The sequence below is a fragment of the Panthera pardus genome, unplaced genomic scaffold (genome assembly GCF_024362965.1).
Source record: "Panthera pardus isolate Hobbes unplaced genomic scaffold, ASM2436296v1 HiC_scaffold_12, whole genome shotgun sequence".
NCBI classification, from domain to species: Eukaryota; Metazoa; Chordata; class Mammalia; order Carnivora; family Felidae; genus Panthera; species Panthera pardus.
In genome coordinates this window covers 97,448,245-97,465,697 of record NW_026526677.1, presented here as the reverse complement: position 1 = coordinate 97,465,697, position 17,453 = coordinate 97,448,245, and the positions used below count along the sequence as shown (strand labels likewise).

Here is a 17,453-nt window from a genome sequence, read left to right as displayed (position 1 = left end):
AAGTCAAGATTATAAAACTGGAAAGGACAGAGCCACCATTTTAACTTAGATTTTTCTGGCTCTCAAGTCCTACCCCCACTTTTTACTTTAAATTATGGTGTTTCTATGTGTATTATTTTTTTCTTACTTTCCTTTAGTAATCTTCCAATCTGACCAAGTTAGATTTTTCTTATAGGATGCTTTCTATCCTTTATACATTCTTGCCTGAAGTATCTCTAGAGGATAAAGCTCTCGTCATTTCCTCAAGAGACTGAACAACAATCTGATAGATCTTGTAGTCAGGAAGTTTTTCCTGATCTTTAGCTCAGACTTTTGATTTGTCCTGTTACTTGTATGTACTTGCTGTCCTCCCATTTTGTGTTTATATGACTCTAACTGGCTTAGACAGTTAATCAGCAGCTCTTCCCTACCCCCACCCTATTCTTTGCTTAGCCAGTTTGTATTTCTGATGATTTGTTGTCTAACAATTATCCTGCCCCTCTTAATGTTTTATTAACTTTTCCTCAGTCGCTCTCCTAGTGCAAAGTGATTTTGTTCCTTAGATGTACTTCTGTATTTTATCTTTACCCATATTCTAGAGCAGCAATTTCCAACTTCAGTTTAATGTAATTCACAGGGTCTTCAGTTTTTTCCAGGCATAGCCCAAAATTAGGGCTATAGAGATTCTCACTTTTATTTTAGATAGTTTTTACAATGGATATGGGAGATATCACAATCAAATAAAACAAATTTATACAAACAGCATAATTACTAAATCAAGCAATTATGTATGTTATAAAAGGCTTCTTTCCAAAGTGATTCTTTAAAATATGAGTGCCCCTAATGTGACAAGTGTTATCAGTTATGTGACAAATGGGTAGCAAACAAAAATAATAAACATTAGAGGAATCCTTGCTTGAAAATCAATCAGAAGTGAATATAAAACATTTCTGAACTTGTAAGTAAATGAAGAGATGTGATTGTAGCTCTAAAGTAAAATATCTGTCGCAGTGGGGTGAGATATATCTGGAAGTTATTCCCTTTTTTTTTTTCCTGCAGTAGTTTTTCAGTCTCACCTTAAATTGTATGTCACTTTTTGCATTTTTTTTTGTTTCCACATATTAGTGAAAAAGAAATAGACCTGCAATGCTTAGCGTTATTCTTCCAGTGAGACGCACTGTTGTTAATATTGAAATAATACTGTCTCTTTTTGTCACTGTATTTATAAGAACTGTTACTAATGATAAGAGACCATAAAAGAAGGAAAAAGTACGCATTGAATTATTACAAAATACATAAGATTGTAGAGCTCTTGAATGTTTTATTAGTAGACCTTTTTCACTGATGGTAACTTAGTTTAAAATTATTTAAATAGATGTCTTTGTTCTTTTGCCTTTTGCTCATGATTTTGTTTCCTCAAACTTGAGAATTTTGGAAACATGCCAAAGTGAGGGCATTTTACTTTTGCAACTTAGAGTACGTAGAGTACCGAGATAGCCAAGTTTGAAAGGTTTTGTAAGGCAGCTTCTACCTCCCAGACAAGCTTATGAAGCTAGTGCTGTAGAATCATTCTTAGCTTTTTGATTCTGTGGAGGTAACACTTGATGGTGCTGAAGGTTAGAGGCTTTGCCTCAATTGCATAAGCGTACATTATCGACTTTCAGTAAAAGAAGAAATTTACACTAAGTTTGCCTTATTGAATTAGCATGTACCAATGCAGCTGACAGTTTAGATTCATACCAAAACAGGATCTTTTACTAATTCAAATGCTGAATCCTGGTTTTTGAGATCATAGTCACATGATAGGCCTGGGTGGCTTCCCAGTGTTGAAAGACAAGCAAATCTAATGGCCAATGAAAAATTAGATTTCCTGTCTTGGGACTGTGAGTAACAATTCACGAAGAAATTCACAGAGAAATCTAAGAAAACCGGGTTTAGTTCATGCTTACAGTTAATTGCCACTTGTACACTGCTTTTTCTTTAATGTTACAAAGCTTATTGTTGTCATTTAATGATATTGCTCTGAGACTGTACTTTTGGTCAAATATCACATTTAAATACTGATTTTAGGTTTACATACTGACAAGGTCAAAGAGGATTTTGTGGGTCTTCTTTGAATTCAGAAAATGTAGATTATATTGTCGTAAACCGGAGATTTCATCGGCGTCTGAAGAAGTTATATGTAAAATTGGTCGTGTAATGCAGAAGGTGGCTGTATCTTATCTAGAAGAATCACAAGTCCCCAAAGTACAGATGGTTCCCAACTTACCATAGTTTTTTAAGACTTTAAGAGTGCAGAAGCAATGTGCCTTCAGTAGACACTGTACTTTGGAATTGGAATGTTGGTATTTTTCTGTGCTAGGGCTGTGTGGCACGGTACTCTCTCGATGCTGGGCAGAGGCAGCACGTCCGCTGTTCCCAGTCAGCCGTATGGTCACAAGGCTAAACAACCAGTATACTTACAACCATTCGGCACCCCGAGAATCATTCTGCTTTTCATTTTCAGTATTGTATTCGATAAATTACGTGGGATGCTCAACGCTTTGTTATGAAAAAGGTTTCGTGTTACATGATTGTGCCCAGCTGTAGGCTCATGTACGTGTTCTGCGCACGTCTCAGGTAGGCTAGGCTAGGCTGTCATGTCCCGAAGGTTATGCGTTCAGTGCGTTTTTGACTTACCGATAGTTCCCACTTAACAATGGGTTTATCGGGACGGAACTCCATCGTAAGTTGAGGAAGATTTGTACACTTAAATCCGGGTAAGAAATCTCACGAAGGGGCTTAAATATATCCTTCCATTGATTTTAGATGGGTTATCTGCCTGCGCTCCGGACACAAGCTGGTATGATGTGGTTTGCCCTGTACTGTCTCTGTGGTTTACTCAGAGGAAGTGGTTCTTGTGGGTGAAGGTCTGATCTTTTCAGAGATTGTTGGTGGCACATGCACTGTCAGCTTATTTCCTGTTTTATTGGCTTTTTGGGCAAGGCCTTCTCAGAGCGAGTACTGCTGAAGGGGTATTGAAATATTTTGTAGCAGCAGGATGGATGGTTATAATGTTATGTAACATCTACCTTTCAGGGCATGGGAAGGTTAAATTAATGTCTGTGAGATGCTTTGAGATCTTAAGATGAATAGTGCAGACATGCTTGTAATCATATTTGCAAGTTACTGCTTTGTTCAGATATGGCTCAAATTTAAGGAGAAAACATTCTTATGCAGTCAAGAGTTAACTCTGTGGACCTTGACTTCTGTGACCATTCAGGTGTTGTTTAATCGCTGTGATAGGGTTAGGAGTTCTTCCTTTTTTTCTTTTCTTCTTCTAACTGTAATTTTACTGTACATGGGTTAACTTAATGGAGTGGATACCTTATCTATAGTACTGGTTAAGGCTTGTTCGCAAAACTTAATGGTTCAAGCATGCTTCTTCACTAGTTTAACTGGCCTACAGAAATAAGAGAATTTCCTTTGAAATCAATGGCTGTACCACTCGTATACAAAACCCTGTACTGGCTTTGCTCGAACCTTAAAAAAACTGATCGAATTGCAGATGTTATACTTTTATTTATTTATTTTTGGCTTGCATTTACCCTTTGTTGCTTTAAAAAATTAACAATGAATACTTTCTGGGAAGAGGCTTTCTTTAAAGCTACATTGCCAACTAAGTTTTGAGTTCCTCAAAGGTAGGAGAATAGTTCTTATTGATTTTTAAGTGATTACTATTTGCTTTACTGTGTTTTTATTCTTTTTTAATATAAAGAACCATAAGAAGAAAATAGTCCAAATTAGTCAACCAGTCAGATAGTGTTGTTCAGGTTAAAAAAAAAAAAAAACACACCAGAAAATTCCAGTGATATATAACAGTAATAATAAAGTCTCCCTCTGATCTTACCTCTATCCCTACACACCTACCACTTCTCATACTCTCCTCAGCTAAACTTTGTCTATCTACCAAAACATCCTTACAAATATAGCAGCCTATCATTTTAATATTCTTTATATTTAGCCGGTAGTAGGTATATCTGTTTCTGCTAGGTTGTACTACCATAACAACAGCTTCCAATTTCAGTGGCTTGCAACACTGGTTTATTTCTTGCTTGCATTACACCTTGTTAGCTGTGGATTGGCTGTAACATTTTTGGAGCCCTGGCTGAAGGAGTAGTCCCTGTCTGGGATATGTCATTTGCATGGCAGAGGGAGAGAGCAGGAAACATGCAAACATGCAGTGGCTCTTAAAGCTTCTACTCAGCCTGGTGTACGTAAATCATTCACGTGTCATTGGCCAAAGCAAGTCATACAGTCAGGCTCATTGCAGTGTGCCAGGGAGGTGTCCTCCTCCGACAGGTGGCATTGCAAATCACATACTGATGGGTGAGGGTGTATAAATCTCTCAAGGAAGGAGAGAGGAGAGGGAAAAATTAGGAACAGTAACATAGTCTACCACAGGAAGTACTCCATAAATGCTTATTAGATGGGTTGTTTTGAATCTGTAAAAATTTTATTTTTTTAATGGAATATTTCAAAGATACACGGAAGTACAGAGAATAGTATGATGAACCTCCATGTACCCGTCATTAGCTGCAATAATTACCAGTGTATGGACAGCCTTGGTTCATCTGTTTGCTTGCCCTGCTTCTCCATCAGATTATTTTGAAGCAGTTTCTCAACATTTCACCCGTAAATATTTCACTAGCTCTGAAAGATAAAGTCTGAAAGTGTGACTTCCTTTAGTGAAGTTTTACTGTCTAGTAGTTTGAGGTAATGGTACCAGGGACTGACAGGTGTCAAGTAGGAGAGGATGTTCATGGAGTGTATCTGGATTTTGACAGCCAGAAACCTATTTTGATTTCGTTTTGAGTATTTCTGGAGGAGGCTTACCAGCAGAATGTCATCTGTTTTCCCAGCACCTCCTTTTCTCCACTTTAGAGGGAGAGGGAAAGAGAAAGAGAGAGAGTGTGTGTGTATAGCAGAAGCAGGTAATTAACCCCTGGAAAAAATAACATGGCAACAGATTTGATTTGCAGGAGGGTTCATTTCTCACTGAGCCTCTGTTGGCATGGTGCCAGTTGAAAGGAATCCCAGCCCTTAATGGCTCTAAGTGTTCTGGGAGTTCCCAGTCAGTGATGTTATTTACTCTAGAGGAAGAACATCAGAATCATTTCTCAAAATCTTCTATTCACCTTTGCTATTTGCTGGGCAGAGAAAGGCTCGATCAATCTGTAAGGAGATCCCTAAGGTGATCTAAAAGTAAGGAAGAGAGTCTAACTTTAGCTTAGAAATAATTAAAGCCACTTTCCTCTGCTCAGGTTAGTTGTCTGAGGGACTTCAAGCCTCCATTTTGACTCAAGACTTTATAGATATTATTAGCATACAGCGTAATACAATAACTTGTCATTTCTACATTATGCATCTGTGATCATCAGCTTCACAAGGAAATTCTTTGGGGAAAGGGGTATTATGTAATCAACAGTGGGAAGCAATTAAGCAGATATAATCCTTCAGTTTGTAGATTGGCAGGTGACAGTGAGGTGATCAAAGAGGATTTTTACAGACTAGTGAATAAATTATTGTATATAATTTGATTAAAGTGGTTATTTTAGTATAGTACGACTAGCTAATTTTGTTTTCTTAATGGGCTTCTTTCCCTGTGCTTAGAAACACTTAGGATAAAATGGTTTTTCTAGGTATCCAAGTGGTTTGTTTTCTTTAATTAAGTTATGTTGTTAGTCTCATTTCAGAATCCATGTAGTAACTGCAGTAGAAAATGCTTGGCTTGTAAAACCATTAGCTTGTAAATACATTTTTTATTTAAATTTGAGTTTTTCTTGGCATTGAACTGATTCTGACTTGGGTTGCTTGGAACAATATAGTCTATTTAAAATGTAAGTAATATTTTCCCCATGGAGAATAACCCTTGGACTTGCCATTGTTCATGTTATTTTTTTTGTTGTATCACAGTTGAAAAACATCGTTTTCAGAGATAATAATTTGTCAGCACCTTTGTCAGAGTAATATATTTGTACCTCGGTTGCATTTGTTAGTTGCACATTTTGGGGAAAGATTTGTGATTTCTAGTTACTGTATTTACTCAGAAGCTCCGCAAGATCAGAATTCTCAAGACAGCGTTTAGAAGTAAGTTGGGTGTGCTGCCTGGATGTGACCAGTAAAAAAAGAGAAGCTTCTCATCATGCAGTTATTGCTTAATAGGATACAAGGTACAGTCCTGTTTCTAAAAATAGGAATTAAGCGAAATATTATGTGGATAAATATTAGCAATTATATTAATTTGATTCCGCTGGCAGAATTCTTTTTGAGACTATCCTCTTTGTCAGAAATTAAAAGTAGCTGTGAAAGAAAAAGGTGTTTTAGTTCTTAATTTTATGTGTGTGTGTATCTCTCTCTCTCTCTCTCTCTCTCTCTATATATATATATATATATAGTCACACATCATATGTATATACAGCTTTTGTAAAAGGGAGCAATAGAAGGGAACTGTTTGAGGATGATGCAGAGAAAAGAGCCTCCTGGGTTTAGGGTGTCAGACTTGTTCTGCTACTTATATCTGGGACCATAGGCAGATTTACCTCTCAGAACAGCAGCTTAGTTTTCTCATCTGTGAAAATGGGGATAACAATACTTACTTGGCAGAGCTGTTGTGAAGGTGAAGTGAGAAAGTATTTAAGTACCTAGCGCGTAAGAGGTCAGTAAGTTACAGTAGCTGTTAGGTTTTCCTAAAATTTGATCTATGCGTGTACAAGGATTTTGAATTCACAGGTATTTTCTGCTGCTCCTGCTGTGACGGTGTTTTCTCCTTGCTGTGATAGTATTCCTTATCCTTTATATTTCAAACTGTAGGTTGTCTTTAGAATTAAGATACATTTGGAAGGGAGGAATAGACAGGGAGAGACAGTTATTTCAATTCAGACTGAAATAGTAACTAACCTGTCTAGTTGCTGAAGCGGTAAGACTTTTAGGATTGGCAATCAACTTTTACATCTGCCTTGGATCCCTCAGAATTTGTTGAGTTCTGTCTTTACAACATTCCTTCATTTGTTTATTCATTTATTCAGTAAATAATGAATGGCTGCTCTTCCTGGGTCATTGTGTTGGCAAAGTTATTTTGAGCTCTTGCTACCTGTTGATTTATATTTAACAAGTAAGAAATTTACCTGTGAGAGTGACATCCGTTGAGTCATGCTGTAGATTAAGGTGAGAAGTCGTGTATTTTGGGGAAATAAAATTATTACTGATGAAACTTACCTTATTTTCCAAATTAAATTATTTCCCATCACAAACTGTCCTTTTATGTTTCCTTTTGCTTTTTTCAGTTTAATTATGTTTTGGTGAGTTACTTAAAGTGGAAAGGGCAGTGCTTTAAGGTGAAATTTAAGAAGCTTTAGATGTTCATTGCTTTTGAATAGAAGAAATCACATTTTATTGATTAGGCATTGCTTTAGTCACTCTTGGAGGGAGACCCTCTCATTAGCTACCTCTCTGAAGGTGCTAGCAACCTGTTAGGCTTATACTTTGTACATCCGTGGTAAATATGTTGATTTGATCAGTGAAAGATTCTGGAAAGTACAGTAGTTTGTTGAGCAAGACAGTGCTTAAATCCTGATGACTTGGTATACTAGTATTTTATACTTCAGAAAGGTGGAAAGGTGAGTGTGGGTAAAAATGAACACTTTAAAGTGGATGCAGTTTAGTCTTACAAAGAAATTTGGGATGTGGTAAAAGATTTTTGTATTTATTGACTACATATTAAGTGCTAGGCACTGTCCCAGGAACTTTTTATGCATTGTCTTTTTTAATCTTCTTAGCTGTGTAAGTTAAATATTGTTGTCTCCATGTTAAAACAGAAAAATGAGGCTTTAAGACATTCACGAACTTGCTTAAGGTCACATAGTTTCTAAGCAAGAGAGTTGGGATTATGATTCCAATGTTCATTTTCCTTTGGCCTTCTGATCTCAGGCCTGCTAGTATAAGTCAGATTGGCTCATCTCGATCAGTCCGTTGATCTTTTGAATCAGTTGGACGAAGCCCAGAAAGTGGATTTTGTCTTCAGCAACACCATTAAAGTGTTGTCTTGCATTATAATTTTTTAACTATATTTTAGTCTTTCTATTTTTAATCACCTATTCACTTACTCCCTTTTCCAGATTGCTGACATGAGGGATTTTGTCTCATTTCCTCTAAAGAATGGCTACATTGTGTTTTGGTTTCTTATTCATTGCTTTAAATACACACATCTGTAAACATTGGACTTTTTTGAAGCCTGATATATGTTGCTTATAAATCATTTTCCATTATAACTATTCTAAAGTTCTTTTAAGAAGTTTAAGGCCCATCTAAAACAAGTTTTGTGGGGTTTTTTTGTTTTGTTGGGTTTTTTTTGTTTGTTTGTTTGTTTTGGTATTGTAAGCACACAAAGCAGTAAGAAGGGACTTTAAAAATTGTTACACTGAGTACAAGGAAAAGAAGGCAGCAAATGAATGATTTTAATACTAGGTGCCTTTGTGAAGTATAAGTGATTTGAGTAAATTGGGTTTAAGTTTTTCCTGAACAAGAGTCTTTGGTTAAGTGGCAATGGAGATATTTTCCTTTTAAAGATTTCTTGTATATAATAGTGATCTTTCCTTCTTTATCATTCATTTTATATATTCTACCTCTTAAAAAAATATGTAAACACTTTTACTCTAAAGCTCTAGATTTATCTTCCGAGCTATAAAAGAGTTAATTTTAATCTTTGTTTTTTCCTCGTAAATGATATTTTTTGTTGTTGTTACTGAAATCCTGTGGCACGAATCATTTTAGTCCAGCCACTTTTTATGTCATAACATTGGAAAGGAAATTTGCTTAAGAGATATTTAAGTGTATTTTTAAAATCTAATCCTTTTTAGCTATAAATTGGGGTTTTTTTTCCTTGCGTTTTCTTAGTAACCTTAGAGAGTCTAGAACAGAGGTAGGCAGATAGTTGATTTAAAAAAGAAGCCTACAAACTAAATCTTTTATTGAATATGTACTGCTTCTAGGTAGAGAAAGGCTAGGAAATGACAATTTGAGAATTTTACTAGGTTTAAAACCCACAGAGAGGATGCCTGCAAAAAAGCCGTGCCCTTTGAAGCATTCTTATGGATGTGGAGACTTTTCTAGCCCTTAGGGAGATCTGCAGACATCCGCTATGCTGAGTTCTGGGAAGCTGCTTTTTCCCATGCTTGCAGCCTCCCTGTGGGGTAAAGGTCTGTTAATTTTGCATAAATATTTACCATATCTCATTTTAGCTAGCATTGCTTCCTCACACTGTTAGCAATAAGGAAACCTTTGCTTATCCAGCTTGAAAAGTTTACTGTTCTCTATATGACTAGTCTGGAGTATGTTCTGTTATTTTCTGAGGGTTGCTGAAGGTGAAAATCAGACTGGAAAAAAATAACACGGAGGTAAATAACCAATTCATAGTCTATAAATAATCTGGTTATTATAAAAATATTTGCCCAGGCTTATTTTTTGTAATTAAAAATGGGAAGGTTATTATCTCACAACAGTGTAGTTCACTTCAGTCTTGTCACATGTGACAAATCAAATTATTGTCCCTTTCATATGTTTATTCGTATGATGCTAGTACTAGTTTACATTTATTATACTTGTACAATTGTTTTCTCACTTAGTAACAATAACAGCTTGCATTTATGAAGCATTATTCTAAATGCTTTATAAGCATTGTAATTAATGCATAGAACAATACCACAAGGCAAATGTTATTCCCATTTTACAGATGAGGAAAATCTTAGATTTATAGCCTTCATTGACTAGTCCAGTATTTTCCAGGTAGTACATTTTTGGACCCAAGTTTCAAATCCGGGTCTTTTGACTCTTTAGTTTGTGGTATTTGCTACTGCACGTAATTTTGGGGACTCATCCTTTCTGTAAAGTCAGAATCCACAAATAGAAAGTATAAAATTATTTGACTTTTCAGCCAAAGAAGGTTGTTTAGTTTCTTTTAACATAATTTGAAGCAGCAATCCCTTTTTTTTTTTTTTAAGATTTAAAAATTTTGGGGCGCCTGGGTGGCTCAGTCGGTTAAGCGTCCGACTTCAGCTCGGGTCACGATCTCACGGTCCGTGAGTTCGAGCCCCGTGTCGGGCTCTTGGCTGACGGCTCAGAGCCTGGAGCCTGCTTCCGATTCTCTGTCTCCCTCTCTCTCTGCCCTCCCCTGTTCATGCTCTGTCTCAAAAATAAATAAACGTAAAAAAAATTTTTTTTAAAAAGATGAAAAAAATTTTTTTTACATAATCTCTACACCCATCTTGGAGCTTGAACTCTCAACCCCGAGATCAAGAGTTGTATGCTCTATAGACTGAGCCATCCAGACTGCCCCTACAGTAGCAATTTCTAAATTGTGTTCCAGAGAACATCAGGACACTGTAGTAGAAATATCATTGTTTATTTTGCCAGATTGTCTTAAGATCCTTCCATTGTCTCTGGCACACAAGGCAAAAGGTAGAATATAAAATGGAATCAATATGTCATCCCCAAACTTTTATTCTGTTATTTAAAAAGGCCCAATCCATCTTGTTAGTCAAAAGCAGCCCAGCATTTGTAGTTTCATAGGATTTATCCTGGGAGCTTTAGCAATATGAGTACATCTTAGATCTTGTCATTGCTTGGAAGGATTCCACTTTGAAATTTTTGTTTTTCTATCTCTTACCTTCTCTTCCTTCTCCCTCATACCCTTTTGCATGAACTCTTTATTTTTATGGTCGTCACCAGGCTTCTCTTCTCCTGTCTGATGCCATCTAGAACCTCTGCTCTTCCTCAGGCTTTTATTTATTTCTAGTTGAGTCCTTTTGCCATTTCCTGCACTTTTCTAACCACAGAGTAGATACCCAGTAGGCTTCCTGGATTATCTTTCATTTTTCTTTAGGGTAACCCAACAAGTTATTTCAAAGATGATACCTTCTATTTTGACCTTTCTAACCCTTTCTTTACCTACCTAAGAGGTAGTAACCCAACCATTAACCTCTCCACCCAACATATATTTATTGAGTAAAAGTTATATAATAGGCGCTGTAATATTTTATACATAGTATTGTACTTAATTTTCATAATGATCGTGTGAAGTAATGGGTTTTGTTATAAAATGTCCATTTGACACGGGAAGAAATAAGCTCAGAAAGGTTAAGTGGTGTGCCTAGTGAGTGATAAAACTAGGATTTTAGTCTGAATTTGTCTGACTTTACAACCTACGTTCTTAAATACTGTGGTATGCTACCAGATATATTAGCATTGAATCAGGCAGTTTCTGCCTTTGAGGAGTTCTAGACTAATAGAGGGAGACAAACATGTAGGCAGCTAAGTGCACAAGGTACAGTAGGGACTTGAGAAGAATCAGTACTCTCTGGGTAGATCGGAAATAGCTTCACAGAAGAGGTGAATGCTTCTGTTGAATCTTGAAAGATGGGGCATGGTTACCAGACAGGTGAGGAATGGAAGAGCAGATCAGGTAGAAGTAGCAATATGATCAAAGGCACAGAAGTGAATTACTCACGGTTTCTAAGAAAGCATATAGGTGATTAGAGCAGAGGGGTTGATGATGGGCATAGCAGTTTATAAAGTTGCAGTGATGGGAGGCACCAGATTATTTTTATGTTCTGAGGAGATGGGGTTTTATCTTCTGGATTGTGGGAAGCCACTGAAGACCTTTCATGAGAAGGGTAGGGACACCTGGGTGGCTCAGTGGGTTGAGCGTCCGACTTTGACCCAGGTCATGATCTCGCGGTTTGTGAGTTCGACCCCGTGTTGGGCTGTGTGTTGACAGCTCAGAGCCTGGAGCCTGCTTCGGATTCTGTGTCTCCCTCTCTCTCTGCCCCTCCCCCACTCATGTTCTCGTTCTCTCTCTCTCTCTGTTCTCTCTCTCTCTCTCTCTCTCTCTCAAAAATAAACATTAGAAGGGTAATAAGATCAGTGTTATGTCATAGCATGATCATTTGGGTGGCAGTGTGAAGAATGGATTAGTCTCAAGAAGCAGTTTTAGGGGCAGAGAGACCAAGAAGGGACATTTTTCAGTAATCCAGGTGAAAAGACGAAGTTCTAAACTGAAGTTGTACCAACATACAGAAAAGAGAAGAGACAAATAGAGCCATTAAGAAGGTGTTAAGAATACCAGCAGTATGAAAAGGGTAGGTGGCGAAAGGGAAGACCTTTCTGGCTTGGGTGTTTGGATGTTGGTACCACTTGCGAAGATGGGGAATGTAAAAGACAGGAGGCACAGTTTTGTTTCGTTTTATTATGTTTGTTTGGCTGACTGGTTAGATGAAAGATTGAGGAGAGGATAGATACAGTAAGGGGCAGATTTAGTTTAAGGTACTACAGTAGTGGTCTGTTGCTGCGGATAGATTATCCCAAAACAATACATAAACTTGCTACTTACGGTGGCCATGAGACACCTGGCTATTCAAATTTAAACTAGTTAAAGTCAGATAAAATTGAAAATGTGATTCTTCAGGCACACTAACCACATTCAAGTGTTCAGTAGCCATATGCAGTCAGTGGGTACTGTGTCGGACATTAGACATAGACCATTTCAATCAGTGCAAAAAGTTCTGTTGGGCAGTGCTGCTAGACATTTATTATCTCGTATAATTTGCCGTGATCAAATCAGGGAGCAACTTAGCGGGGTGGTTCCGCTTCGAGGTCTCTAATGAGGGTGTAGTCCAGATGGCTGCTACTGAATAAGCAAAGGCTTCAGTGGAGCTGGTGGATCCACCTCCAAGGTGACTCGCTCACATGCCGGGTGAGTGCTTGTCGTTGAGGCCTCAGTTACTCATCAGGCGGACCTCTCTGTGAGGATGTTTGAGGCGGCCCACTTCACCCAGAGCACATGATCTTAGCGAGGTGGGAGCCATAAGAACCTTCAGGAGCTGACCTCAGAAGTCACACTGCTGTCGTTTTTATAATTGTCTGTTGGTAACGCAAATCAATTCTGTTTGGGAGGGAACTGTACAGAGCACGAATTCCAGGAGGCAAGATTCTTTGGAGGATGCTTTAGAGGCTGCTCACCACAGGAACCTGTGAATATCGGGGTGTGAATGGCCACTCAGTGACATGCATGTGAGCTCGATAGAAGTGAGGTCTTGGCTACTGCTGTTGTGTCTGTTATGGTAGTTGAAGTAATTTGAATAGGTGAGTTCAAAAGAAAAAGATTGTGTGGGAAGGCTGACCAAAATAATAGCTTGGGTCACATGTTTGGGGGAGGACAGAATTGCTCTCAAAGGCTATTGAGAAATGGTTACAGAGAATCAAGGGAAGGGTTACAGAGGAGTAGAGGAGTACCAGGAGAGTACAGATATATGTACAAAGGAAACTTCATGAAGGTCTAAAGTGGAAAGTAAATGTAATTAACATTGTTAAGCAATATAAAATAGTGAAGTAAAACATAGGAGAGTCATTTTTTCAAGAATTACTTGCTGAATAACTGCTGAGAACCAGAGAAAGATAATATAGAGAATAAGATAGTTTCTAGTAACTTCTACAGGCGTACTTCACAGAGAGTGCAGCTTCGGTTCCGGACCACTAATAAAGCAAGTCAAATGAATTTTTTGGCTTTTCAGTGCATATACAGGTTATGTTTGCACCATGCTGTATATAGTCTGTTAAGTGTGCGATTGTGTTATGTCTAAAAAAAGTACATGCCTTAACTAAAAATACTTAATGCTAAAAAATGTTAACCACCATCTGAGCTTTCAGCAAGTCCTAATCACTGATTACAGATCACTGTAACAAATATAATGAAAAAGTGAAATATCGTGAGATTACCAAAATGTGACACAGAGACGTGAGGTAAACCTGTTGGAAAAATGTCTCCGATAGACTTGCTCGATGCAGGTTGTCACAAACCTTCGATTGGTGCAAAACGCAGTGTATGCAAAGTGTAATAAAATGAGACACGACCGTAATACAGTCTGAGGAGACATGGTTAAGGGAAGTTTTCTTGGAGGAAGTAATACCTTCACGAAGAACTTCTTTAACAGGTAAGGATTCAAGTTGGATGTTTAGGTGTGTATGGGGGGAGGTGTGGTGGTGGTCGTGATATGGATAATACAGTGGATGTATATGAAAGTATATTTTTTTATGTGTGGGATATTGCTAGAACGTGAAATTTGTGGTGAAGGAAAGTGGTGAGAAAGAGAATGAGAAGATAGAGTGTTCTTGAATGCACGGTAAGGAATTGCCCTTATCTTGTAGGCTATTTTTTTCTGTACTGAAATTATTTGGATATTGCCTTCATAATTTGCCCTAGTCTTATAATCACAGAACTGTCAGTTACTTAATTTTTTTAGATGGAATTTTATACATATTTTTTTAAATTTTCTGGCTTTTTTTTTTTTTTTTTTTAGTTTATTTATTCTTGAGAGAGAGAGAGAGAGAGAGAGTGTGCATGCATGTGAGCAGGGGGAGGGGCAGAAAGAGAGGGAGAGAGAAAGTCCCAAGCAGGCTCTGCACAGTCAGTGCACAACCCACAAAACTGTGAGTTTTGTGGGGCTCGAACCCATGAAACTGTGAGATCGTGACCTGAGCTGAGATCAACAGTCAGACAGTTAACTGGCTGAGCCATGCAGGTGCCCTTGGAATTTTATATTTTATGTTGCTTGTAATTTTAACATGAGTTGTTGTTAATACGTTTTTTAACATTACTTTTTAAGTTGAAAATCCATTTCCAAAAGTAACTTGATTTCCTTATTATAAATAGAAAATCAGTATTCTTGCCACTTACAGAAGGGAACGGTAGAAAAAATTACACAACTGCTATTAAGTTTTTAAAAATTAAAAATGAAGTACAGTAACGCATCCTTTGATTAGCAGAAATGTCTGCCTGAAATAGCAGTTCCTCAGTGAGAAGACTGTTTTTAGTTGGCAATAGGGGATATTTGTTTGGACACTGCTTGGTGTATAACTAAGATGAGACTTGAGGTCATTAAGACAGATGCATTGTTAAAGTTTTGATGTTAACAAATACCAAGAATCTCAACGCTCAAGTATTTTTAGTTGGAAAGGTCAGAAGCTAGTTAATGGTCAACTTTGATCAACAGTTTATACTAATAAATAGTAGATCTTTTATTCCAAGAAATCACGTAAAAGAATTTTTAGAGTCTGTTCTTCTGAATGTGTCCAGTTATTTATTAGGTGATGTCCATGAAATGGAAAAAGGAGTTCCTCGTCTACTCTTTGCTGCCATCTGGTTTGGGAAAATTCTTCTGAAAAAATACCAAATCTTCCAAGCATCTTTTATAACATTTGAAATATTTTCAGTGGTTTTTCAGAAGAGTCCTCAAGTGGTCCTTTTAGAGCAGAAAAAAAAAATCCACCTCACATATCTTGTGCTTTTAGTCTTGCAGTTATCTTGTTCACTTTGTTTTGTACATGGAATACTTCAATTCGTTAGGATAAATTTAAGTTGTTCACATGAGCAGATATATTTGTCAAGATGTGCTTATTTGCAGAGCTTGTCTCAGTCACGCATATGATCTCACAAATTGAAGATTTCTTCCAAAATAGTTGAAATTCTTCCTGCATCCCAAATGGATGTGTGAAGACTTTTCCACTGTTTCTGCCAGACTATATACATAGTTCCAATTTTGAAGTTAAGATAGGGAATACTTTCATAAGATTTTTAATGAATGTTTTGAAGCTCTAATGGCCGAGAAAAAGCATGCAAATAACAGCATTAGAGATGCTACGAAAGTGCCAAAAAAGAGTATCATTCCTGATGTGAAGATACAGTTTTGGAGTATCTCAAGATGGCTGGTTAGGGCTAAGGAACTGTTGGAGGAAATGTGGTAAAGATGGGTGGTCACTTAGGAATCCTTGAAGTCCCGTAACATCAAGGGTAGCTAAACATGGTCAAGTCTTGAACGATGTGACTAACATATTAGGAAGAAGGGAGGGGAGAATCAATCTGTTGGTTAACCTCAATTTAGTGCACTCTGTTTCCTCTGTAGAGCGTGACTTATACCTGCAGTGGGTTAAATGTTTCTGGCCAGTAGGTCCCTTTGTAATATGTCTAAATACTTCTGCTTCCGGTTGAACTGTATAATCCTAACCTGTTGTACTTGTATTAGAATTAGATAATTTAGTTAAATACTATGAAAAACAATGAAATATGAGTATAAAAAGAGAGGTATTTCTATGACTGAGTTGTGTTCACTTTGGAAATGTGCATAGAGGCTTGTCTGTAAAGAAATGGCTTTTGTATTAGATGTGACTGAAAAACAACTATTAGTTATTTGGGAAAAAAGTAGAGTCTAGTGAGTATTTTTGGTTTCTTGGTCTACTGTAAGGAAACTGAAACAGGAAATAAATCATAGCTGAGGTATTTTAGTATAGTTCATACAAAAAAGATAATAGGGCACTTCAATCAACACATCCTTACTTCAGGAAAAGGCCTTGATCCTACATTTAAAAATTGGTAAAGAGATGTACATTTACATATTTTATTGTTTTTTTTTAACGTTTTATTTATTTTTGAGAGAGAGCAAGCAGGGGAGGGACAGAGAGAGGGAGACAGAGGATCTGAAGTGGGCTCTGCACTGAGAGCAGCGAGCCCGATGTGGGGCTTGAACCCGTGAACTGTGAGATCATGACCTGAGCTCACGACCGGATTCTCAACCAATTGAGCCACTCAGGCACCGCTTACATATTCTAAATTGGAATGAAGTTTAAGGTATATATGAGTTGTTTTTTTTTTTTTTTTTAACATTTCCTTACTTTAACTTTTTTTCCACTAAATAACCAATCACTATTATCAGTGAATTGAATGGAAGTTTTTACTGTATGGCTAAAGGCATGTCATGACTTCAGATTTGAAGAGAAGGAAACATAGAAATGCCTCTTTTTCTAGGCTGCTGTAATGACCATGTAACAAGTCTGCTAATTATTATGTTCCTACTCCCAAGAACGTTTTATTTACATTTCACTTTTAATTTTTTAAAATTAAAAAATCTGTATTTTTTGTATTTTTTTGTATTTTTTGTCTACTATTGTCTTCTATTCGTGGCAAATAATATTGGCTTTTTACTTCTAATAGTGAAATAAAGTTTCCATGGTACTTAAGGGAAAACATTAAGCAACTAATAGTTCAGGGCTTATGTGACCGGCAAATCAGTAAGGTAGTATTTAAGTGTGAGAAACAGTAGCCCATGGGTTAGAGTCCAGTTCCTTAACATGCGTTTAAGACCACTCACAATTTGGCCTCTAACTTTTCTGGTGATGTGCCTCACCACTTTCAGTTGCCTCAGTTTTCATGTTGGTCAACACAGGGACAGCCTCTGCTCAAGAAAATTGAGCCCAGACTGGATCTGGAAGGTAGCTAGTCCAGAGGGAGTTTGGTAGGACACTGCTTTGGATGCTTTGGTGCTTTTTTTTTTTTTTTTTTTTCAATTTCAATTTAAGCAAATATGTAATGCCAGGGAGGATTGTGGTAA

At 37.2% G+C, this 17,453-nt stretch overlaps 1 protein-coding gene across 4 annotated transcripts in view; it reads left to right on the top strand.

Annotated features, from left to right (window-relative positions):
• Positions 1 to 17,453, top strand: part of ARHGEF12 (Rho guanine nucleotide exchange factor 12) — a 149,917-nt gene that overhangs the window by 5,175 nt on the left and 127,289 nt on the right. The window lies entirely within an intron of this gene.